Source organism: Venturia canescens, chromosome 3 (genome assembly GCF_019457755.1).
Source record: "Venturia canescens isolate UGA chromosome 3, ASM1945775v1, whole genome shotgun sequence".
Taxonomy (NCBI): Eukaryota; Metazoa; Arthropoda; class Insecta; order Hymenoptera; family Ichneumonidae; genus Venturia; species Venturia canescens.
The window spans coordinates 22,950,970-22,978,124 of NC_057423.1; the positions used below are offsets into that span (position 1 = coordinate 22,950,970).

At 35.4% G+C, this 27,155-nt stretch overlaps 1 protein-coding gene across 4 annotated transcripts in view; it reads left to right on the forward strand.

Moving 5' to 3' along the window:
• Positions 1-27,155, forward strand: part of LOC122407504 (laccase-2-like) — a 577,870-nt gene that overhangs the window by 37,921 nt on the left and 512,794 nt on the right. The window lies entirely within an intron of this gene.

Below are 27,155 nucleotides of genomic sequence, written 5' to 3' on the forward strand. Positions count from 1 at the left end.
CTGGTGATACGTAGCGGTTGAAGGGACAAGAAATAATGCTTGAGAAGTGATCAATTCCTTCAATGCAAGAGTCTCAAAGCTATCGACAAATAAGTTGCAATTCAGGTCGCCTGTAATAATTACATTTTCATAAGCAAAACTATGTCGATTGAATGCATTTAAAAAGTTGGCAAACAATTGTCCCTTTGGTCTCCTATACATACACGTAAACATTAATTTTTCTTGAGAAGTACAGGCAATTTCAAATATTAAATACTCAGGCGAGTTAGAAAATAAAGACGGTGATGTTTCAAGAATGCGCACTTTGAGAGATACATGTACCCCTAGGAAAAAAAAGGTTGGGACAAGTACATTGATGGTCCCTCGTTTTCTGATAATTCCATCCATAAAAAAAACTTTGAAAAAAATAAAAAAAAATTGTGAAAGAAATTATTTTATAAAAAAAATACAGAACAATTCGGAAAAAATTTTGCAAATCTTGAAAAAAAATTATATTTAAAAAAAAACTAATCTGTATCTATTTTTCAACGTGTCAGAAAAATCAAATAACAAGTAAAAATGAAAAACCGAAAAATCGCGCTTGAGATCATTTTGGAAACCGATGCCTCATTCTTCTTATTTCATTAGAACACTTAAATCATTGTCAAAAAATTCCATCTAATTTACGTGCAGCATTAAAATTTATTATATCAATTCGAGGCCAAGTATTTTCTAATAAATTGAAAAACTTACCATTTGAGTTACGTGCAGCACTAAAATTTATGATATCAATCGAAGGACAAGTATTTTATGAGTAACTCCAAATTTCAACATTATGGAATTGTTCTAAGAAGCTTTTAAATCCAAAAAAAATCACATGCAAGCTAGTCATTTCTTACTCTAGGGTGGCAGAAACTCATAAGAAAACCGATTCTTCTCAGACTTTCAGGATCCTCTGGTATTATTCAAAAAATTCGACGTCGATTGGATCGATACAAATTATGTTTAAATATGTGTTAAAAGTACTTGTCCGGCCCAGCACTTTCCGTTTAAATTGTTTATCCAAATAAAAATCAGGGCTTGTCTAGAACTGATGGATCACAAATATTCATGCAGAGGGAATTGAGAGAATTATCTTCAATTAATTTTTACTAAATTATACTAATTTAATAAAAAACGGAAACAAATTGTTCCGCAATATACAAGGGATATTATTGTGCATCGATAAATGAAAAAAATTGGTATATATTATATATGTTCAAGCTTCTAAAATAACCCACCAGTTTATATTCAATGAAGGCAATTTTTACTTCCCACTTATCCTCCAGCGAACGAATTCCATTCGGGATAAGAACTAACCTATCCTATTATTAAGAACATTAAATTAATAATTAATCGCATTTTAATGAATATTTTACCAGATTCTGCTGTACAATTTCGTTTTTTTATGATTGACTTTTTATTGAATGAATAGTGATGGGCCGGACAAGTACTTTTAACACATATTTAAACATAATTTGTATCGATCCAATCGACGTCGAATTTTGTGAATAATACCAGAGGATCCTGAAAGTCTGAGAAGAATCGGTTTTCTTATGAGTCTCTGCCACCCTAGAGTAAGAAATGACTAGCTTGCATGTGATTTTTTTTGGATTTAAAAGCTTCTTAGAACAATTCCATAATGTTGAAATTTGGAGTTACTCATAAAATACTTGTCCTTCGATTGATATCATAAATTTTAGTGCTGCACGTAACTCAAATGGTAAGTTTTTCAATTTATTAGAAAATACTTGGTTTTGGAGAAAAACAATTCCAGGAGAATTTAGAAATTTCAAAACTTACAATAGCATAGAAAAAGGAAAAATTAGATATTTAGAAAAGCTGAAAACGTTTGTGTTGAATTTTTGAGATTACATGTTACGGTTGGAGTAAAAAATTTAAATGATTGGCACACATGCTGCGACACAAAAATATGAAAGTTTGAAGGTATTCGCTCTATATCGCAGTAATACAAACTTCAATACTATTGAAAAAAAACACTTTAAAACTTGCTCAACCAAGTTCCATAACATACTACCATAATCAAAGATAGGGGGTGATACATAGCACATATTCATCCACAGAAATTTCAAAGTTCGCAGGTATCTGCTGCGATTCAATGTATCTGCGCAGTGAGTTTCGAAGACAGCAATCTCAAATCTATCCATAAATGAGCAACTGAGGACTTTTGTAATGAGTTTTTCACTTCATTTTTATGTTATGGTGAGAGTCAAAAAGTAAAATGAATGGCACAGAATATAAATTTTATAGTTTGCAGATTTTTGCCGTATTTCAATGATCCAAATCTATAGTATTAAAGTGAAAAGTTGTTAGAAGTCATGATGCTACATTAAAATGACATAGCGCACATAACATTCAGAAATTCTGTAGGTTTCCATGATGTTGGCAGGTATTATACTTAATCGCATCCAAAACTGAGCAACTGTAGACTTATCGTAATGAATCTTTTCACTAATAATTCCACATTTGCAGTTTGTAGAATAGGAATACTCAACATACACGTCATTTCATAAGTATTGTTGTCAAAATTTGTGTTTGCCTACTGCATTCCGAAGATACGACTTTTCATATTATCAGCAAAAAAAGCATCCAAAGACTTTTTGGAACAAGTTTCAAAATTATTACTCGACAGACCAGGTGGAAAAAGAATAACTACACTTATATCAAGACCAGAAACTGTTTTGAGAATCTGATGTACAAAATGTGCGTTTGATGATCATAGCTGGAAACCTCTTGAATCACGTTATCACAATCAGCATGAAGAAATAGTAGAAAATCATAGGACACATATTAGGCAACCAATTAATATTATGTATCGATCTGCTGCAAACCGATGGAGTCAAAACAAGGATCGGAAAGAGCAGAGCCAAACTCAATAGGAAGCAAAATATGGGAATATTCAAAAATAATGATGACAGAAGAAATAAATTAGAAAACATTTATTCAATTGAAGTTTCTAACATCATACTAACAGTTCCGTGTGTTTTTGTTTTATTAATTATTTATCAACCATGTCATTTCAGATCAAAAAGAAAATTTGAGGTTATAGGTTGACGCACGTTTTTCCTCACAACTTTGAACTTTTAGAACTCTTTTCGATTAACTGATTTGACTTATCAAGTTTATATTATTTACCAACTATGCGAACGTTCGTTACATTTGTCGCGCCTTCGTAACGTCAAACGCCGGCTGATTCGTTACCACACAACTATCAAAGCGAACTCGTATACATAATCTAATTACACACATGACATATAACCACGCTATAACTGACGATATATTTACACTGGACAATATCCCTCGCACACTGGTTCAATTGAAGGAATTAATACTTATTTCCAATCGAACGAAATAATAAAATCTGCATTACCCAAAAACACACGGATCACAGACTACATTTGCGCGGCCGCTTTTATACCGGTTTAATTCACTAAAAGACCGGTTTTCTTAATATTATGACACCACATCACTATTTTTACTAAAATAATAAATATTATGCACTCTACTAAACAACAAACATTTTTTAAAATTAAATTTAGACCGCACTTTGTTATGTCGAAACTACGTTTGTTCATGATGCTATCAAAAACTGACAGATGGTTGTACATATATACGTTGACGAAGTCTGAGCTTGGTTACGTTCATGGAGTGTGACCGTGGATACGTTTATGGAGTTTAAACGTGGTCTGTCAGATGGAGTGAGCCAATCAGAATGCGTTGAGATACAACTCTACTACCACTAACTCACGTCAAAACGCGTATACGTATACGTCGAACTCGTAATGTGTCAGTAACTTTTGCATAATCTTGAGCCCGTGCAAAGTTTTTTCTCAACAATTACGCCACCGATCATGCTCATTTTGGGCGGAATCGAAAGAGAATTTATTAATTAATCTCCAGTTCAATTTTCGAAGCCTCAGATGACTTATGAGTTTCTTATTTGAACAATATGACATGCCAATTTTACCCCCACCACGGCGAATCGTTTTATTCAGAGAAAGTATACTCGGCGAGAGCCTCAGGCCAGCAGACGACAGAGCTGTCAATGTACTTGTCCCGAGACTCTACCGAGTCTCTTGATAACTAATTTGCCTTATAATTATAATAAATAATTTGCCTTAGATATATTATTCACTAACTATGCGAACGTTTGTTACATTTGTCCCGCACTTCGTAACGTCAAACCCCGGCCGGTTCGTTACCACACAGCTGTCAAAGGGAACTCGCATATATAACCTACATTATTAGGTCTGTCCTTCTCATGTCACAAAAACTACATTTTTGAATTTGTTATAATTTTCCTAGAAGCATGTATCGCAATGTTGCTTGGTTAACCTCATTCGTGTTGACGTCATTGTTTCGATTTGATATCACTGTACCGTGTTTTAATGATATCGAAGTAGAACAGATAATTCTTAATTCACAACACATTATTCACTTTTTTACTTCTCAACATTTTACTCACTCGCAGTACACTGTATGAGATCAATTAATCCACTTTTGAGGTTTTATTTATTATATGTATTATTGTCGTGAACTGGGCTCGAAACTTATTGAAACTTCTTTTATGAAAAAAATAAATTATATCCACTGCTATTTCCAATAATGTCTTATTTATTTAAACGAAATTTGCAAATCTTGCACCACGATCGCAATCACTTTATAATAACATAAGGCCTGCTACACACTCTTATATTGTCAATAATATTGCGCAATATAAGAGATTGCACAATATTATTGAACGTGAAGATATAGTATTGAAACATTGCGCAATCATTGAACAGAAGTTTGAGCTATCTTAAATTTATGGCGCACTACACGCCATACAAACTTATTGTGTATTTTTATTACTGTGCATATTATTGACCGTGTGTAGCGGGCCTAACAGACGATAACAGACGGTATACAAGAAAATATTGAGGACTAGCAGAAATTCTTTCATCGGCGATTGGTCGAGACGGATATATTCTCACCGGTGATTTGTTGTGATGGGCATCAAGAGGCCCTTGTATGTATCGGTCTAAACCCATATACAGACGCGTCAACTCTGTAAATTTGTTGGTACTTTTTGTATAATCTTGAGCCCGTGCAAAGTTTTTTCTCAGTAACTACGCCACCGATCATACTGATTTTGGGCGCAATCGAAAGAGAATTTATTAATTGGCTTAAACTTCAATTTTCAAGTTGCGAAATGACTCCTGAGTTTCATTATTGTACAAAATAACATTTCGATTTTACCCCCACTACCACGAATCGTTTTATTCAGAGATAATGATGACGGCGAGCTCAGACCAGCAGACGACAGGGCTGTCAATGTACTTGTCTCGAGACTCTACCGAGTCTCTTGATATAATACATGACACCACCACCGGCTTTGCCCTCACGATCATTCCTTAAAATAAAATAGTCTTTAATGTTTATCAACTCATCCTGTATCGTAGAATGAAGCCAAGTTTCCGTTATGGCCACAACGTGAAAAAAGTTCGTTTCAAGAAATAGCCTCGTTTGCTCCATATGGGCTAGTAGTGAATTAGCGTTAAAATAAGCGATCTTAAGAGTGTGCTGGGAAGAAGATATATCCGGTTGAGAATTGTGTGACAGACTTGGCGATAAGGCTCCTGGATCCAAATGCGACGATGTTAGTCAGATGTTGGTGAGATCCTCGTGCGTGCGAACATGTATGGCCTGCTGCCCTGGCTTGATGCGAACGTAGATATTGAAGTTGTAGTGCCAAACTGCTCTTTTATCATGACCCGCCTTTGCAATTGCAGCTTTCGTATCTAATAGCAGCTTGTAAGTGTCAGGGGGTAGGAGCTCATTAATGAATATCTTGCCTCGAACGTTGTTTCCAAAGATTTCCTGAGTGAGTAAATCACGTTTTTTCCGTTTAGCATCGATCACAATCGCACGTGCTCTTGCTGACGCGAGAGTAACAGTGACAGAGAAATGCATTCGCTGTACAATGCTCTCCTGTTGCGTAGTACTGCTTTGAACATTTTCTGCTGTTTTTTCTTCTCTAACACTCTAACTCGCATTATGTGGCCTTTAAGTTCAGTAGTTTCAAGAGCATCGAATACTTTATGAACGAGTTCTTTCGCCGAAACTGATTCGCTGTTCGGTAATCCGTTTATGATAATTTCATCTGAATAAGGATCTAGTGCTGATTTTGGTGGAGTTGTAATGTTTTTAAGTTCTGCCTTGAGGAATGAAATTTCTCGGTCAAATTTTTCATTCAGTTGATCGGTTTTTGAGTTCAGGCTATCAATTCTTTCAGAATTTAAGGCGACATTATTGATGAGTACGGAAATGTCAGCAAGCGTTGTGTTGATATTCCTGATGGCTTCACGCTGCTCTTCCATGAACGCTGAGAGTTTGGCATCTGATGCTGAATGCAGTGCTGTAAATTTCTCATCTGTTTTTTTGAGAAGAGCAACAATCGTTTCAAGTGAAGCAGAGACTGACTGATTCATTGCATCAGGTGTAGAGCTATTGTTTGTACTAATGGGATTTTCATCAACCATTGTGCTAGTAATTCTATGGCCAATTCGAGAGAGAGAGAGAGAGAGAGAGAGCGGAGGCATGGATTTTTTTCCTAATGTTTCAGAATCCGGATTACATCTCAAGATATTGTAACGATACACTCGCGCGACGACCCGAGCCCGTCGAAACTGACAAAACATCGCGGCGACCACGCTCGTCGTTGTTGACAGGTGGCGGCCATGTTAGGCCGGTATGCATGGGCCCGAGTGGGGCAACCGACACCGCTCTGAACTACACCACGCCGTATTATTACAAAAATTATTTCTTTTCGCATTTCAATATTTTAAGTAGCGTGCATGCGTAAATACGATCAAAATGATCGCAAAAATTACACGAATTAAAGAAAAATGATCACAAGTTAAATCAACGTAACAAAAATTGTTTGTGCAAGGAGTCTGGTGTAGGTGGCAAATAATAAATGCGGCGGAGAATAGAGAAAAAATTATAAGTAGATTTATTTGTGAGACAACTCCCGATGATGCCGTACAATGAGTCCCGATAATTGTTGAGAAAGAGCCCGGCGAGTAGCCCGATGATGAAAATGCGAGTTGACCCGGTGTTCGTCGAGCACGTGTGAGACGAACAAAATGAACGACCGAAGCGTGCTCGTGAGAAAGAACCCGATGATTTTTAGAGATATACCGTTAAAATGAGTCCGAGAGAATGTTCCGTTAAATGCGCAGAGTCCGTGTAATGATTCGAACCGAAAATGAATAAGAGAACCCGAATTTGATACCGAAACTGGTGAGAAGGTGAGATGCAGTGATTAGCCGTATTGCACGCTTCAGCGACCGGATCAAGACTGAGGCATCAATCATGGAGATCGATGATGAAGCCCCGCGCACCTGCGCGGTGTGCTTCCCCGGTCTCGTGCTAATTACTGTCCAGGAGGTAGCGACGCCCCCCGTGAGCGCGTGAAACGAGCGCCCGGCTGCTCTAATTGCACGCGCCCAAAATGTCCGAACCTGCGAACTGGCGACGCCAGCGGCGGAGCGCGAGAGCCCGGCTCGAATTCTCTCGCGCTACCGTCGAGGCCTCGCTCAATCCTGAACAAAAATAAATTAATAATGAAAAATGTAAAAATAGACTGCGACGCATGCGCGGGGAGAGCGTTAATGGGCTATAGGACGCGTATGTGACTTGTAGCGAATATAATTATCCAAATCGCATTAAACTGAATAACAGTGCCGAATTATAGAGAAAATTAAATAATAACTGATCAAATTGAAGTTTTTATTGTTAACCCTCTCGGACCGATTGTTGCTTCTATGCAACACGCGCTTCCAGGCCCAATAAAACTGCATCGATCAGTGAGGTTGGGGTTCTAACTGCCCATTTCCATCAAGCACCATAGATACTCCTAAACCAAAAGATAAACCGCTTTAACCCATAGAAATATCAATATGAAGTCGGCGTTTCATGTTGAGTTGGCGTTGTGTTAAAAGGTGCTTTAGTTAATCACAAAAGAAAAGTGAGTACATATTTTTTTCGTACTCCAAACGTTATTTCCTTTTAAAGGGAAGCTGATATTATGTATTTAAGGTAATCGGTGCTAGATTCATTCGTAAATTTTCCTGATTTTGCTCCCCAAGGACCTGGTGCTGCACGCAGCGAACATTCAAAAATTCATATTTCCCAACAAAAAAACTGAAATGTCACAATGGATTCGCAAACTAGAAAGTATTTTGAGATAAAATTATAAAGGGAATCATTTTCCGTCAACGTGAAATAGGTCTCGGTCTGAGAGGGTTAATAATCACACAAAGCGGAAAAACATTAAAAGCGGTAGTCCGCGCATCGTATGTTAGCCCGCGCAACCAACGGGCGAGCGTGAATCATGGCAATGGGCCAATCAGAGAAGGCGTTACAGAAAGGTGCGCAGATCCGATTGAAAACGGAGATTCTCGGCGCTCGAGAATTTTATGGTGGGGAACTGGGTATAAGAAGCGCTGCGCGACTCATTCGATAGACCGTTCTCCCTGGCTAAAGGATCAACTCGGACCTCTCTCAGTACATCTCTATTTCGGCCTCAACAATAATAAACCTATCCTCGAAATTTCTGGGGTTCCCGTTGCGCGGACTCTCGGATCGATTTGACGACGTCTCGATCCCATAGCCCGTGGACGGTGAATTGCCTATTTCCTTGGATGCCTGGATTCTCGGAGCGATTCGGCGACGTCTCGATCCCATAATCCATGATCCACACCTAACCTTAAAAATTTCCGGCTTTCCGTTGCACGGAGTTCTCGGATCGATTCGGTGACGTCTCGATCCCATAACACGTGGACGGGAGGTTACCTCTACCCTGTAGATGCTCGGACTCTCGGAAAGATTCGGCGACGTTTCGATCCCATAGCCCGCGGTGTATTTCCCACCTTTTCACATTTTTTTTCTTTCTTATTGTTAAGGAGGATTAAAATTTGTCCAATCATCAAAAATTAAATTCTCATTTGAAAAATATTGTCCGAAGTGGTCCAGGCAGGGAGATCTAGACCCATTTAGAAAAATAATCATCCAAGAGGCGATAGATAGTACTCGAATTTATATCGAGCCAAGAAACAAGATTAAGAATTTGTAAAAATGAAAAATACTCTTGGATTTATTTAATTTTAAAGCGAGCATAACAGGACATCGGAATAATCGCGTCTATCGAATTATAGCACGATGCATTGAATCGAGCGGTTTTTAAGTTTGAGGCGTATCGAACGATTAGAACAAACGCGACCATTAATTTTAAAATTGTTTTTTGTCTAATTATTATTTTTGTACAATTGAAATTTGAAAATTGAGAAAATTGAAATTTTCTCAGACAGAGAATTTGCAACGTTTTCGGGTTTTTCGGGTTTTTTTCTCGCCTTTATTTCTCTTTTATTCTTCTTCCCTTTTTTCTCACCACTTTCACTAAAATATTGTCCTGTTTTTATCGATTTTCGACAGAACCGGAAAAAATTGGAACAGTGTCGATGAATTGTCACTTTCGCGATCTTTATAACCTCATCTAGTTAGCATTTAAACAACACGTCATACGTCATATCATAACGAAAATATATAGGTTGTGACGATTTTTTATTTTGGACGAAAAATAATAAGCAAATAAAAGAGCTGACATGGACGCTCTCCCGTTCGTTTCGCTCGATGCTTCAGCCACGCAACAATTCCACAAAGATTTCCGTAGAGCCTTGTTTAAAGAAAAACATTATTTAATTTATACGTTAATTTTATTATTTCATGTAATTTGGGAGAGTCGAATTCAAATTTGGAGGACAGAACATTTGAACCGTTGGCGTACTTCGAGCAGGGCTCGTACGCAAAATACAATCACGTCACACCAACACACACACAATTACAAGTGACACGCACCATATTCTCGAAAGTTCGAGAAGATCGGAGATTCCAAATTCGCAAGGAGTCATCAACACCGCTACATCGAAAACTCAGGGGAGTCCCGTCTAGAGGGGCGTCAGACCTTTTGAGAGTTTCAGGATCTTCGACAAAAATTCGAGATATGACGTTGGAATATTCCTCCTTCCCGTTATTGTTCACTATAGTAAACATCGAATCTGGGCTAGGGGTTATTATAATTAAAATAATGTCATTGATCATCGAATAAATAATTATTCCCGCGTAAATTCGGGGCCTCGTCTAACGCCCATGGTAAAGATTTCGTGCGACGTACCTGTCCTGTAGCGTATGAAAATTTGGAGCGAAGAGGGAAAGGAGGGATGATAATGCACTGCGTAACGAGGATCGATATCCTTAGATTTTCGTGGAATATCGAGCGAACTGGACGTGCGATCTTGGGAATCAGTCTCACACGCCGTAAGTCCAACCTTTCGTTGTTCGTTTCGGTCTCTTTGAATAATTATTCCCGTGGATTAATATTGCATAATTCATTTCATGTTATTGTGAAATTTCGCTCGGTCTAATCAGTTTGAATATCGAGAAAATGTGTCACGGCGGCGGCTCTGTCCCGTAGACAGTCGGCTTTTGATTTCCTTGTTGCCCGCGTTTCGTAAAGTTCGGGGTAGAAAAGTAAAGCCGAATAAATTTTCAGTTATGTGGCCGACGCGAAAATCTCAAATTTTGTCTAGTAATCGTTCGTTTCTGGTAAAGTTGAGAGGAAGGTCGGGAATATGTGTGAGAGAGTCTGAGTGAGAAAGAGTGCGTGGATTGGGATTGCGAACGCGTGTGACAGGTAGTAACTCGGCTGAGTAGCCGAATATCGGGGGCTCAGTAATTTTATTCATCCCGTAATTATTTGTCATCGTATTCCATCTTTAACGAATTTCTGACCACGAGTAGAACCGTGACAGAAAATACGAGCTCGTGATAGATTATAGTGAGTGTAGGCTCCCGATCGAATGTGTGTGAAGATTGTAGTGTGAGTTCACGACTTTTTCTCTCGTCTTTATTTTGCGGTTCTCCCGGTAGAATTTTCATCGAGATTTAAGTATTATAGAATTTTGAAAAAGTGATTGTTAATTAGTAATTAAAATATCATCCATTTAATTTTTGTTTTGCCAGTTATTCTCCAGTTCACCCCGCCCATTCCGCTGCAAGCCAAGCCGGCAAATCATCATTTTCCTCCGATCATACTGTGTCACTTCGGTGACTGGCGCCCACGAGAATAAGATCTTTTCTCGAAAATATAAAGTAGTATGAGCGGAAGAATTTGATTTTGTGGCATTTGAAAAATCGGTCACAACGTATATACTTGTATTATGGCACCAGAAAATCAATATATAAGTATATAAAATGTATTATGGCACCAGATTTGTCACTAAATAAAAAACAAATAAATATCAAAAATGTGTGCGAAAATTTGACCCGTTTTTTGATGCTATTAAAAAATAAATAATTAATATCTTTTCAATGCGTTGAGCTACCGAGCTCGAAGAGGTCGCAAACGAAAGACAAAAACAATAAAAAATACGTCAACTTATAGTATTCTCTGAAGTACTGTAATTATTTAACTATTAAAGAAACAAATTTTGAAAATTTTCGAAAACAATTGGAAACGCTATCGCCCCTGTAAAGACTCTCTGGCAGCGACTCGTCATAACATAAATGTACTTGTCTCAGAGTCGCTGCCGCGACTCTAGATAAAAATAAAATTTGACACGCTTACTGAAAAATGGAATTTGATAAATACAGAATAAGAGTGGTTTACAATATCACCTTTAATTGCCTATACATTTGGAAGAAGTGAATCTAGAGCTTAAGAACATGACACTTTTTTATTCAATATTCGTTTCTCTATAAAACTATCTTTCAAATTTTCCTATATACTCAAGAAGCCATTATCACGGTTCTTAACAGTCCAAATGCTACAATTATTTGAATACGATATTTTACAGAAAATTGTTTTTCATCATTAGTATTGTAACGTAACGCTCTACCGACCCCGGCGTGAACTTCGCCACGAGTCGGTTCGAGTTTGTGATTTTTATTTGGTTTGTCCGCGTTGTTTTACTGAATCAGGCGAGAGAAAACTCGAAAGACCCGGAAAAACGGAGCGTTTTTCTGTGTGAAATTCCTTTATTGAATTTTCAATTTGTTTAATTTTTATTTGTACAATAAAGAACGCTTTATTCATTCGTCGCGTTTCCGCTTATTCCTCCTATTTCCCGCACGCTTTGCATGAAATTTGAAAACAAAAAATAATATTCGCCATTAAATTGATTGACAATCGAGATGTCCTGGATACCTGACCGCTTGTAGTTGAATTTTAATGCTACCTGTCAATCCAAGAGTGTCGTATGCTTTTACATTTTCTTATAACAATTTTTCCTTTTATTCTCTTTGACGCTATATAAACTCGAGTCTTACCGCAGCCCCTTGGATTCCGCTTTTAATTTGCCTTTATTTGGCTCTATTTTGTTGAATTTGGATCTTGCTGTGTAACTTATTTCGACTCTTGTGTCGTACGATGGCCCTAGTGGACAACGAATTATTGAATTATTAATTATTAACTGATTCTTAAGTTAATTAAATTATTTCACCTAACCAATTTGGACAAAAATTAAAACAATCTTGAATTTAGTAAAAATGAATCATAAAATCAATTATGTACCGCCTCTATTCTAAGCAAACCCAAAATATGAAAAGTGGAAAGTTTGCGCTTGACCACGGGCTTCAAACGTCGCCGAATGGCGCTAATGTCCAAGAACGCAAGACAGGTTAGGATGTGAATCCCAGACCACGGGTTCGATACGTCGCCGAGTCTCGCCAATGTCCTGAGCATTTACTAGGTTCGGTAAATTTATAGTACATGGACCACGGGATCAATACGTCACCGAACCTCACCGATGTCCCATGCACAAAATTTGGAAATTTTTAGGTTATTTTGAGTGGATCCTGGACTACGGGATCGAAATGTCGCCGAGTCACACCAATACCCAGGCATCCAAAGGAATAGTAGGACAAACGATTTTTAGGTTATACTAGAATAGAGTGTATTCTTGTAGAGTCTAGGCTAGTTGAGTTCTCTAAGAGATCCGAATCGGTTCTTTAGGTAGGGTGAACTGCCTGCCGAATGAGCTATGCACCCACTCTTATACTCCGTTCCCCACTCTAAAATGTCTCAATCGCCGAATTTTCGGGTTTCGGACACGTTCTGCGCATTCTGTAGTAACGAGACTCGCTATTGGCTCGCTGCCATGATCCGCCCCTCTCTATTGGCTGATCGCGATTTTGCCCGATGCGCTGAATTCCGCTTTCCATGTTTTATAGCCCTATGGTCCACTAAAATGATAAGGATTCGATAAGGATTGTAATTATTTAATTATTTGAATCATTTGACTCCGCTAATTTATGTGGGTTTAGGATAGTGCGAAATATTAAATCAAAAAAGTTAAACTTTATTCAAAGAGATGATTAATATTATGAAAATTATGAGATTTGATAATAATCGTTAAGAAACGCGACGTTGACACGGTGCTCGACGTTGTTCGACTAACTCCCCTTCTCCTCCATCGCCCAATCCTTGGCCCCTCAGGCTCGTAGTCCTGAGCCCTGGGAACCCGTTCCCACATTTATTTAATCTCATTCAAATTAATTTTATTGGGAAAATTGAAAAAAGTCACGTTCGGGTTCCTATAGTCCATGAACGCTCTTCGCCGCGCATGCGTCGTAAACACGCATCTCGCTTTATTTAGTTTTATACAAAATTTCCATAAGAAATGGACTCCTCATTAACTGTTCTTGATAGCTGCGATTTTTACCGACATTTTGAGCCTAATTACGCTCATTTTGGTTAATAAAACGATTGAAAACAATCCAAATGAAAAATATTATTCTAGTATCAACTTTTGTCAAGTGGCGCTGTTTGGAGCGTTGCACACTGGCTCGCTCGAGCCGTCGTACCAGTAGCCAAGATGACCGTCGGTTGGGACGCACGCCTGTACATCGCTCCGCGATTTTTCATAGTCGCGCAATATATCGGTCGTTTGGACGGGCTCGGGCCGCTGCGCGAGTATTACGTCTCAAATTTTCCTATATACTCAAGAAGCCGTTGTCACGTCTCTTAATAGTTCAGATGCTACAATTATTTGAATATTACAGAAAATTGTTTTTCATCATTAGTATTTACGAAATTATTGAATTTAGAAAATTGTTTCAAAGGACTCTTTGAAGAAACATTGAATTTGCTATAAAGAGTTCCTTAGAAAATGTTGCAAGAAATCGTAATAGTGTGATGACAATGGCAAGAAAAATTCTTTGAATATTTTTTTTGAACGGGAAACTTCAATATCGTTGAGCGATCTTCAACTATTTTTCCATACAGACTTTCTTTGACATGGTGCTTTTTTAGATTTGAACTAAAGATTATCGAGCTAGTATAGCAGAAAAATCTTTTCTTCTATACAAGCTAAAAGCAAAATTCTTTGCTTTTAAATGACCCCTCTTAGAATATATTACATGAGGTATTCAATGTAAGACTGGCGGACTTTTTCCCTGACCCCCACCAATTTGGTCGAGTTTATTTTATATAATTATATCCAGTCTAAAAGACACCGTTACTTTTTTCAGATTTTTTCGAATAGCTATTATTGAAAAAAAATCCAAAAACCGCTCGTTTTCAAAAATCTGAAAAAAATTCCAAAAAATCAGTGATTATGTGTCAAACATTTTAAGTTAAAACACATTTGAAGGAAAAAATTGAGGAACACTCAATCCGGGCCAATAGTTCAAGAGACTCGGTAGAGTCTCGGGACAAGTACATTGACAGCCCTGTCGTCTGCTGGCCTGAGGCTCTCGCCGAGACTATATTTTCTCTGAATAAAACAACCACCCATAAAATAAACTTAAAAAATTTTTGTTTTAAATTGTAAAAAAAATTATTTTATAAAAAAAAATACAAAACAATTCGACAAAAATTTCACAAGTCTTGAAAAAACATTATATTTACAAAAAAACTAATCTGTATCTATTTTTTAAAGTGTCAAAAGAATGAAATAACAAGTAAAAAATAAAAAACCGAAAAATCGGGATTGAAATCATTTTGCAAACCGATGCCTCATTCTTTTTATCTGATTTAAACAGCTAAATCAATTAAAAAAACTTCCATCTAATTTACGTGCAGTATTAAAATTTATTATATCAATTCGAGGCCAAGTATTTTCTAATTAATTGAAAAAAGTTACCATTTGAGTTACGTGCAGCATTAAAATTTATGATATTAATCGAAGGACAAGTAATTTATCAAGAGACTCGGTAGAGTCTCGGGACAAGTACATTGACAGCCCTGTCGTCTGCTGGCCCGAGGCTCTCGCCGAGACTATATTATCTCTGAATAAAACGATTCGCGGTGGTGGGGGTAAAATCGACATGTCATTTTCTTGAATTGCGAAGCTCAGCAGTTATGTCGCAATTTGAAAATTGAACTTTCAGCTAATTAAGAAATTCTCTTTCGATTGCGCCCAAAATCAGCATGATCGGTGGCGTAATTGCTGAGAAAAAACTTTGCACGGGCTCAAGATTATGCAAAAAGTACCAACACATTTACGCAGCTGACGTATCCGTATATGGGTTCAGACCGATACATACAAGGGCTTCTTGATGCCCATCATAACCAATCACCGGTGAGAATCTATCCGTCTCGACCAATTGCCGATGAGAAAGTTTCTGATAGTCCTCAATGTTTTCTTGTATACCGTCTGTTATCGTCTGTTATGTTATTATAAAGTGATTGCGATCGTAGCCCCGTGGATCAACGGTGCAAGATTTGCAAATTTCGTGTAAATAAATAAAACATTATTGGAAATAGCAGTGGATATAATCAATTTTATTTTTTTCATAAAAGAAGTTTCAATAAGTTTCGAGCCCAATTCACGACAATAATATCTATAATAAATAAAATCTCAAAAGTGGATTAATGGATCTCATACAGTGTACTGAGAGTGAGTAAAATGTTGAGAAGGGAAAACGTGAATAATGTGTCGTGAAAATTAAGAATTATCAGTTCTACTTCGATATCGTAATATATACATAGATAGCAAATTTGCGAGATTTCGCGTCATGTTGAGTTTGAGGTTATGACCGCCGGTGTGCTGTTGCGTGCAGGGTGTAGGAAAATAAAAGTGGTTATTGAAAAGTGGAAGGAATCGATACTATTAATGACGTGACTAATTAGTGTTGAATAATAATAATAATAACAATGAGAAAAAAACGTTCGTTCATTATAACCTCTAAAACGTTCTTTCCAAACAGAAATTCTATGTTGTGTAATTACATTAAAGAAAGAGGTGGATGGTTGTGTGTAAACGAATCAAGAGACTCGGCAGAGTCTCGGGACAAGTACATTGACAGCCCTGTCGTCTGCTGGCCCGAGGCTCTCGCCGAGACTATATTATCTCTGAATAAAACGATTCGCGGTGGTGGGGGTAAAATCGACATGTCATTTTCTTGAATTGCGAAGCTCAGGAGTTATGTCGCAATTTGAAAATTGAACTTTCAGCTAATTAAGAAATTCTCTTTCGATTGCGCCCAAAATCAGCATGATCGGTGGCGTAATTGCTGAGAAAAAACTTTGCACGGGCTCAAGATTATGCAAAAAGTACCAACACATTTACGCAGCTGACGTATCCGTATATGGGTTCAGACCGATACATACAAGGGCTTCTTGATGCCCATCATAACCAATCACCGGTGAGAATCTATCCGTCTCGACCAATCGCCGATGAGAAAGTTTCTGATAGTCCTCAATGTTTTCTTGTATACCGTCTGTTATCGTCTGTTCTGTTATTATAAAGTGATTGCGATCGTAGCCCCGTGGATCAACGGTGCAATATTTGCAAATTTCGTTTAAATAAATAAAACATTATTGGAAATAGCAGTGGATATAATCAATTTTATTTTTTTCATAAAAGAAGTTTCAATAAGTTTCGAGCCCAATTCACGACAATAATATCTATAATAAATAAAACCTCAAAAGTGGATTAATTGATCTCATACAGTGTACTGAGAGTGAGTAAAATGTTGAGAAGTGAAAACGTGAATAATGTGTGTCGTGAAAATTAAGAATTATCTATTCTACTTCGATATCGTAATATATACATATAGATAGCAAATTTGCAAGATTTCACGTCATGTTGACGTTTGAGGTTATGACCGCCGGAGTGCTGTTGCGTGCAGAGTGTAGAAAAATAAAAGTGGTTATTGAAAAGTGGAAGAAATCGATATTATTAATGACGTGACTAATTAGTGTTGAATAATAATAATAATAACAATGAAAAAAAAAGCGTTCGTTCATTATAACCTCTAAAACGTTCTTTCCAAACAAAAATTCTATGTTGTGTAATTACATTAAAGAAAGAGGTGGATGGTTGTGTGTAAACGAATTCAAATAAATTTTAAAAAACTTTGGTCAAGTAATTCAATGTATTGTTGTCATAATTTCTTTCATTTAGTTTGGCTGTGTTCACCGGTCCCTTTTTTCCACCTCCTTAGCTTACAGTGTATTGTCATACCAATTTCTATTTGTTCTCCAGACAATACGAGAGATATTCGTATTTCTATTTTTTTATATTAATTTCAACAAGATAATTTGAAATATTTATAACAAAAAGCCTTCATGATTGCTTGTTCATACACCCAAGTTTTGAAAAATCTTTGGGCCATGTAAATGCATAGATATATTCACTTGAGTTGTTACATGATAAATTTGGAAATTTATTTCAATAAGTCATTGGGTGCTTAATTTTCATGATATCAAAATTTGTATCTTCGAAATGCAATAAACACCTCTAAAGTTTTACAAAGTGATGAAGCGACATGTATATTGAATATTTCCAGACCATGTTTGCGATTGGCATTGTGGGTTGAAAAATTCATGTCTGTAAGTCTACACCTGATCATTTTTGGATGTGATCAAATATTTTGTCTGCGGATAACCACGGAGACATACAAAATTACAGCATTTTGCTTGCTTCTACATGCATCGTATCTGTCACTTTTTTTTTGAATGTGTCATAATAAGTTTCAAAAATGTGGTTCATGTCATTTTGAAGTGTTTTTCCCTATAGCACCAAAGTCTGTATAACTGGTACGTAGCAAGTACCTATGAACTTTGATAATTCTGTGAAATAGCAGGTATGCCAATCTTTTAACTTTTTGGTTCCGACTGGAAAATATTAACGAAGATATTCATTACTAAAGTCTTCACCTACTTATTTCTGAATAGATCTGAAATTACTGTTTTCAGAAACTAATGCACAGATACATGAAACAATTTTGATTTCTGTTCTCTTTCAATTGCGCTGTCTTTTTTCTTTTTAACTATGGCTCTGCTCTTTCCGATCCTTGTTTTGACTCCATCGGTTTGCAGCGGATCGATGCATATTATCAATTGGTTGCCTAATATGTGTCCTATGATTTTCTACTATTTCTTCATGCTGATTGTGGTAACGTGATTCAAGAGGTTTCCATTATGATCATCAATCGCACATTTTGTACAACAGATTCTCAAAACAGTTTCTGGTCTTGATATAAGTGTAGCTATTCTTTTTCCACCTGGTCTGTCGAGTAATAAATTTTGAAACTTGTTCTAAAAAGTCTTTGGATGCTTTTTTTGCTGATAATATGAAAAGTTGAATCTTCGGAATGCGGTAGGCAAACACAAATATTGACAACAATACTTATGAAATGACGTGTATGTTGAGTATTCCTATTCTGCAAACTGCAAATGTGGAATTATTGGTGAAAACATTCATTACGATAAGTGTACAGTTGCTCAGTTTTCGATGCGATTAAGTATAATACCTGCCAACATCATGGAAACCTACAGAATTTCTGAATGTTATGTGCGCTATGTCATTTTAATGTAACATCATGACTTCTAACAACTTTCCACTCTAATACTATAGATTTGGATCATTGAAATACAGCAAAAATAAAATCTGCAAACTATAAAATTTATGTACTGTGCAATTCATTTTATTTTTTGACTCGCACCGTAACATAAATATGAAGTGAAAAATTCATTACAAAAGTCTTCAGTTGCTCATTTATGGATGGATTTGAAATTGCTGTCTTCCAAACTAATTGCGTAGATACATTGAATCGCAGCAGATACCTGCGAACTTTGAAATTTCTGTGGATAAGTATATGTGCTACTATCACCCCCTATCTTTGATTATAGTAATATGGAATGGAACTTTGTTCAGCAAGTTTTAAAGTGTTTCTTTTCAAATAGTATTGAAGTTTGTATTACTGCGGTATGGAGCGAATACCTTCAAACTTTGATATTTTTGTGTCGCAGCATGTGTGCCAATCATTTTAATTTTTTACTCCAACCGTAACATGTAATTTCAAAAATTCATCACAAAAGTTTTCAGCTTTACTATTTAACTTAATTTTCCTTTTTCTAAATTCTATGCTAAATTTCTTAATTTCTAAATTTCTTTCTAAATTATCCTGAAATGAAATTGTATTCCTCCACAACCAATGCAGGTACCTTAAACGTCTTTGATTTCCGTTGCTCTGTAGAATTAAGTACGCTCAGTTTTTTTTGCTTCTTTGAGTTCTGACACAATAGATGTTTTCGGGTGCCTTTTTTCTGCAACTATCAAACTGTAGATAATTGGATCTCAGCGGCCACTTGCAAACTTTGGAAATATATTTCATCGGGGCCATGTTTTGGATGACACGAAAACATCTAGATTCAGAATGTAAAAGCGACATTTAAAAATGGCCAATTCTGTTGGATTTGTTGTGTCTTGAATTTGATCTGTCTTTCCTCTTTTCCTTTCTTTTTTCTAACGTTATAAGCCGGAAATCACATCACAGCCCGCAACACGCATTGCTACATGCTCTTGAGTTCCCAATGGACAAAATATATTAGAAGACAAGGGGAAAAATCGCCAAAGTCCAAGAACAGACCTGTGACGAAATATTTCCAGTACAATTTTAACGAAATTTAGGTCTTTTTTCGTAGAAACCAACGTTACAAGCCGAAAATTATATCTCGGCCCCCAACCCGCTTTTCACCGTGCTCTTTGGTTCCTAATTGACAAAACATATTAGGGTACAAGGAAAAAAAGCGCCAAAGTCCAAGAACAGACCTGTGTCGAAATATTTCCAGTAAAATTTTGACGCAAAATAGGTCCTTTTTCGTGGAAACCAGCGTTATAAGCCGAAAATCATATCCCGGCCTCCAACCCGCTTGCGACCGTGCGTTTGGGTTTCTAATTGACAAAACATATCAGAGTACAAAGAAAAAAATTGCCAAAGTCCAAGGACAGACCTGTGACGAAATATTTTCAGTACTATTTTGACGAAAAATAGGTCTTTTTTCGTGGAAACCAACGTTATAAGACGAAAATCATGAATAATCCATAGAAATTCAAACTAAAATCCTATAGTCAACTGAAAATAAATAAGGAACTTTTGAGAAAAAAGACGTGATATCAAACCATAAACTTCCCCTAGGAAAAAAAAGGGTGGGACAAGTACATTGATGGTCCCTCGTTTGCTGATAATTCCATCCATAAAAAAAACTTAAAAAAAATTTTTTTTTAAATTGTAAAAAAAATTATTTTATAAAAAAAAATACAGAACAATTCGAAAAAAATTTCACAAATCTTGAAAAAACATTATATTAAAACAAAAACTAATCTGTATCTATTTTTCAAAGTGTCAAAAGAATCAAATAACTAGTAAAAAATAATAAACCGAAAAATCGCCCTTGAAATCATTTTGGAAACCGATGCCTCATTCTTCTTATTAGATTCGAACAGCTAAATCAACTGAAAAAAAATCTATCTAATTTACGTGCGGCATTAAAATTTATTATATTAATTCGAGGCCAAGTATTTTCTTATGAATTGAAAAACGTTACCGCTTGAATGACGTGCAGCACTAAAATTTATGATATCAATCGGAGGACAAGGGATTTATTAGTCACTCCAAATTTTGACATTATTAAATTGCTCTAATAAGCTTTTAAATCCAAAAAAATCACATGAAAGCTAGTCATTTGTTAGTCCATGGTAGCAGAGACTTATAAGAAAATCGATACTTCTCAGACTTTCAGGATCCTCTGGTATTATTCACAAAATTCGACGTCGATTGGATCGATACAAATTATGTTTACATATGTGTTAAAAGTACTTGTCCGGCCCATCACTTTCCGTTTAAATTGTTCATCCCAATAATAATCAGTGGTTGTCTAGAACTGATGGATCACAAGTATCCATGCAGAGGGAATTGAGAGAATTATCTTCAAGTAATTTTTACGTAATTGCACTAATTTAATAAAAAAAGCAAAGAAATTGTTTCGCAATATACAAGGGATATTATTGTCCATTGATAAATGAAAATAATTGTACATAACATATATGTTCAAGTTTAAAAAATAACTCTCCAGTTTGTATTCAATGACGGCAATTTTTGTTTCTCACTTATTCTTCCAGCGAACGAATTCCATTCGGAATAAGAACTAACCTATACTATTATTAAGAACATTAAACTAATAATGAATCGCGTTTCAATAAAAGTTTTACCGGATTCTGCCATCAATTCCATTTTTTCATGATAGATTTTTATTTAAATGAATAGTGATGGGCCGGACAAGTACTTTTAACACATATGTAAACATAATTTGTATCGATCCAATCGACGTCGAATTTTGTGAATAATACCAGAGGATCCTGAAAGTCTGAGAAGTATCGATTTTCTTATAAGTCTCTGCTACCATGGACTAACAAATGACTAGCTTTCATGTGATTTTTTTGGATTTAAAAGCTTATTAGAGCAATTTAATAATGTCAAAATTTGGAGTGACTAATAAATCCCTTGTCCTCCGATTGATATCATAAATTTTAGTGCTGCACGTCATTCAAGCGGTAACGTTTTTCAATTCATAAGAAAATACTTGGCCTCGAATTAATATAATAAATTTTAATGCCGCACGTAAATTAGATAGATTTTTTTTCAGTTGATTTAGCTGTTCGAATCTAATAAGAAGAATGAGGCATCGGTTTCCAAAATGATTTCAAGGGCGATTTTTCGGTTTATTATTTTTTACTAGTTATTTGATTCTTTTGACACTTTGAAAAATAGATACAGATTAGTTTTTGTTTTAATATAATGTTTTTTCAAGATTTGTGAAATTTTTTTCGAATTGTTCTGTATTTTTTTTTTATAAAATAATTTTTTTTACAATTTAAAAAAAAATTTTTTTTAAGTTTTTTTTATGGATGGAATTATCAGCAAACGAGGGACCATCAATGTACTTGTCCCACCCTTTTTTTTCCTAGGGTTCAAATATATTTTAAAAAACTTTGGTCAAGTAATTCAATGTATTGTTGTCATAATTTCTTTCATTTAGTTTGGCTGTGTTCACCGGTCCCTTTTTTCCACCTCCTTAGCTTACAGTGTATTGTCATACCAATTTCTATTCGTTCTCCAGACATTACGAGAGATATTCGTATTTCTATATTTCTTTATATTGATTTCAACAAGATAATTTGAAATATTTATAACAAAAAGCATTCATGATTGCTTGTTCATACACCCAAGTTTTGAAAAATCTTTGGGCCATGTAAATGCATAGATATAATCACTTGAGTTGTTACATGATAAATTCGGAAATTTATTTCAATAAGTCATTGGGTGCTTAATTTTTATGATATCAAAATTTGTATCTTCGAAATGCAATGAACACCTCTAAAGTTCGACAAAGTGATGAAGCGACATGTATATTGAATATTTCCAGACCATGTTTGCGATTGGCATTGTGGGTTGAAAAATTCATGTCTGTAAGTCTACACCTGATCATTTTTGGATGTGATCAAATATTTTGTCTGCGGATAACCATGGAGACATACAAAATTACAGCATTTTGCTTGCTTCAACATGCATCGTATCTGTCACTTTTTTCTTGAATGTGTCATAATAAGTTTCAAAAATGTTGTTCAGGTAATTTTGAAGTGTTTTTCCCTATAGCACCAAAGTCTGTATAACTGGTACGTAGCAAGTACCTATGAACTTAGATATTTCTGTGAAGTAGCAGGTATGCCAATCTTTTAACTTTTTGGTTTCGACTGGAATATATTAACGAAGATATTCATTACTAAAGTCTTCACCTACTTATTTCTGAATAGGTCTGAAATTACTGTCTTCAGAAACTAATGCACAGATACATGAATCAATTTTGATTTCTGTTCTCTTTCAATTGCACTGTCTTTTTTCTTTTTAACTATGGCATAATTAATTTCATGAATCTGTGGTACTTTTGTCTGTCTGTATCATAACGTAGATGAAGAAATTGCAGCAGTTACTGGCAAACTTTGAAAATTCTGTGTTTACACTTGTGCGCCAAGTATTAGCACTTCCTATTTTTGATTATGGAATATGGGTATATATAAATTATGAAAATTATTAAAAAATTATAGAATATGGTAATACATAAATAATAAATAATTCAAAATGGTACAAGAAGTCAGCGGTGGCCCATTTATGATTGGCATAAGAATTTATGTTTTCAAAATAGATATATATTAAAAAATAAGCAAATCTGTTGGTCCTGACACACTCAATACTTTTCATTTCTCTGATTGGAACTCAGTCGCTACATGCAGAGTTTAAAAATTTTATACATCGACATGTGTACATCAACTTGATATCTCTGGGTATGATACTGTGAATAGAAAAGAATGCTTCAAAAAGTCATTGGAAGTTTCCTGGTGGACTTGGTGAGCATTATATATATTTTTTCTCTCTCTCTTTCTGTCAAATTTTACGGAAAATCAATCAAAAAATTCGTTTCATTGAAAAATTTTCATATCTTTTTTATTCACAACGATTTGATTAAAAAAATTGAAAATAAAATTCATAAATGAGGGGGGGAAATTCCTCAATAATATAAAATATTCATAAACGTTACGGAAAATAGTTTCAATCCCACAAAATTGTGGGCACATTCGGAATCGATGAAACATGAGGGGATCATCGTGTTTCATCACCATCATCACCATCATCATGAGGGAAACATGAGGAAACATCAAACATTCGAAAAATATCAAACTGTTATAAGTTACAGAAAACTTAACGAAAATCATTGGATAAATTACTTTCGATTTTCATAAAACCATAAACTTCCCCTAGGAAAAAAAGGTTGGGACAAGTACATTGAAGGTCCCTCGTTTGCTGATAATTCCATCCATAAAAAAAACTTGAAAAAATTTTTTTTTTTAATTGTAAAAAAAATTATTTTACAAAAAAAAATACAGAACAATTCGAAAAAAATTTCTCAAATCTTGAAAAAACATTATCTTTAAAAATAACTAATCTATATATATTTTTTAAAGTTTCGAAAAAATCAAATAACAAGTAAAAAATAAAAAACCAAAAAATCGTGCTTGAAATCATTTTGGAAACCGTTGCCTCATTCCTCTTATTTGATTCGAACAGCTAAGTCAATTGAAAAAAATTCCATCTAATTTACGTGCAGCATTAAAATTTATGATATCATTCGGTGGACAAGTATTTTATTAGTAACTCCAAATTTTGACATTATTAAATTGTTCTAAGAAGCTTTTAAATCGAAAAAAATGACATGAAAGCTAGTCATTTGTTACTCTATGGTGGCAGAGACTTATAAGAAAATCGATTCTTCTCAGACTTTCAGGATCCTCATTAAATTGTTCTAAGAAGCTTTTAAATCGAAAAAAATGACATGAAAGCTAGTCATTTGTTACTCTATGGTGGCAGAGACTTATAAGAAAATCGATTCTTCTCAGACTTTCAGGATCCTCTGGTATTGTTCACAAAATTCGACGTCGATTGGATCGATCCAAATTATGTTTAAATATGTGTAAAAAGTACTTGTCCGGCCCATCACTATTCATTTGGTAAAAAATCAATCATAAAAAAACGAAATTGTACGGCAGAATCTGGTTAAAAATTTGTTGAAGTGCGATTCATTATTAATTTAATGTTCTTCATAATAGTATAAGTTATTTCTTATTCCGAATGGAATTCGTTCGCTGGATGAATAAGTGGGAAGTAAAAATTGCCGTTATTGAATATAAACTGGAGAGTTATTTTGAAAGCTAGAACATATATGTTATGTACAATTTTTTTCATTTATCGATGCACAATAATATCCCTTGTATATTGCGAAACAATTTGTTTCCGTTTTTTATTAAATGAGTGCAATTAAGTAACAATTACTTGAAGATCATTCTCTCAATTCCCTCTGCATGAATACTTGTGACTCATCAGTTCTAGACAAGCCCTGATTTTTATTTGGGTAAACAATTTGAACTGAAAGTGATGGGCCGGACAAGTACTTTTAACATATATTTAAACATAATTTGAATCGATCCAATCGACGTCGAATTTCGTGAATAATACCAGAGGATCCTGAAAGTCTGAGAAGAATCGATTTTCTCATAAGTCTTTGCCACCATAGAGTAAAAAATGACTAGCTTTCATGTCATTTTTTTCGATTTAAAAGCTTCTTAGAAAAATTTAATAATGTCAAAATTTGGAGTTACTAATAAAATACTTGTCCACCGAATAATATCATAAATTTTAATGCTGCACGTCAATTAGATGGAATTTTTTTCAATTGATTTAGCTGTTCGAATCAAATAAGAAGAATGAGGCATCGGTTTCCAAAGTGATTTCAAGCACGATTTTTCGGTTTTTTATTTTTTACTTGTTATTTGATTCTTTTGAAATTTTAAAAAATAGATATAGATTAGTTATTTTTGAAGATAATTTTTTTTCAAGATTTGAGAAATTTTTTTCGAATTTCATATTTGTCGAGATTACATTTCATGTCCCCATATGCATCTTCACACTAAATATGGTAAATTAAACTATCAGTATCTGTATACATGACTTTACATTTATTCTGATACGTCGGCATCATGAACTCGTGATGGAATTCATATAAACAAGTTTTTGAAATATCTAAAATGGACATGCCAACATATATCTGTTTGTTAAACATGACTTGGAGATTTCGCAACTCTACAGCGATTAAATTTTCCGCAAAAATACTTCGACTGTGAAAGTTAGGTTTAGCAATCATAGCTTCTCCTCCGTATCGACCTGCCCATTTTGTCAAAAGTTTAACTTGAACGTGACTACGAACATCCTCCATGGTTTTTCCAAACACAGCACTATTCATTAATTTGAACAGATTTTTTTCAAAATCATTTTTCGCACGTGTACGAAACTGTGTATTCAAATCAATGTATGTTTTGAGCCAGGAAGATTGCTTAAACTTCAAGACTCTGTGTATTTTTGTGATTTTCAAACCATGTTTCAAACACTGCTGCAATGCACGATAGTGTATGACATATTGTTTTTTCGCATTCACCGTTGTAAGAAGCTTCTCTTGCTTCATGCCCGGAGGTTTATCATGCGTTGGACAAAATGGCAAATCACTATGTGCATCGTGCAAGTGTTTTGGATATTCCAAATCAACCTCCAGTATATAACCAATTTCAGAGTCAAGTGGATGAGACTCGATGTTGAAGTTTGCAATGTCTTCAATCCATTCGAAATCTGCATAAGGCAGTGATTGACTCATTGCCCATCTATACAAATTGTTCACATCAAAATACATCAAGTATGACGATGGAATAGATGGGTCATACGACTTCATGTACTTGTTATTGGCACGGGCATGTCTTTTGGAGCATTGACTAAGACCACCTCGAATACCTCTCTCCACGAACAATACCATATCAATGTCTGTGAGCAATTCAAACTTTACTTTGGTATATTTCATCATGGCATCCCAGGTATATCCGGGGAGAGTGTAATAAAACGCACGGTCAAGACTTTTTAGACAAGTATCGCGGAAATTCTCAAAGATATCGGCTAATAGTAATACGTCAGTCTTCAAGTATAAATCGCTGTATTCACCCAGCGTTCGCGTTGAAAATCGTTCCCATACATTTTTCGCATGTGCATACTCCTTTTCGGAGACTGTCGAATCAGTTAACGAGCTGTGAAATGCTTCCCGCGGTGGAAGCTCCGTTTCATTCAACTTTTCAAAGCTATCAATATACTCGTACGGGAAGACACCTTTCCGCGTTAAAAAATGAAAATGGTAT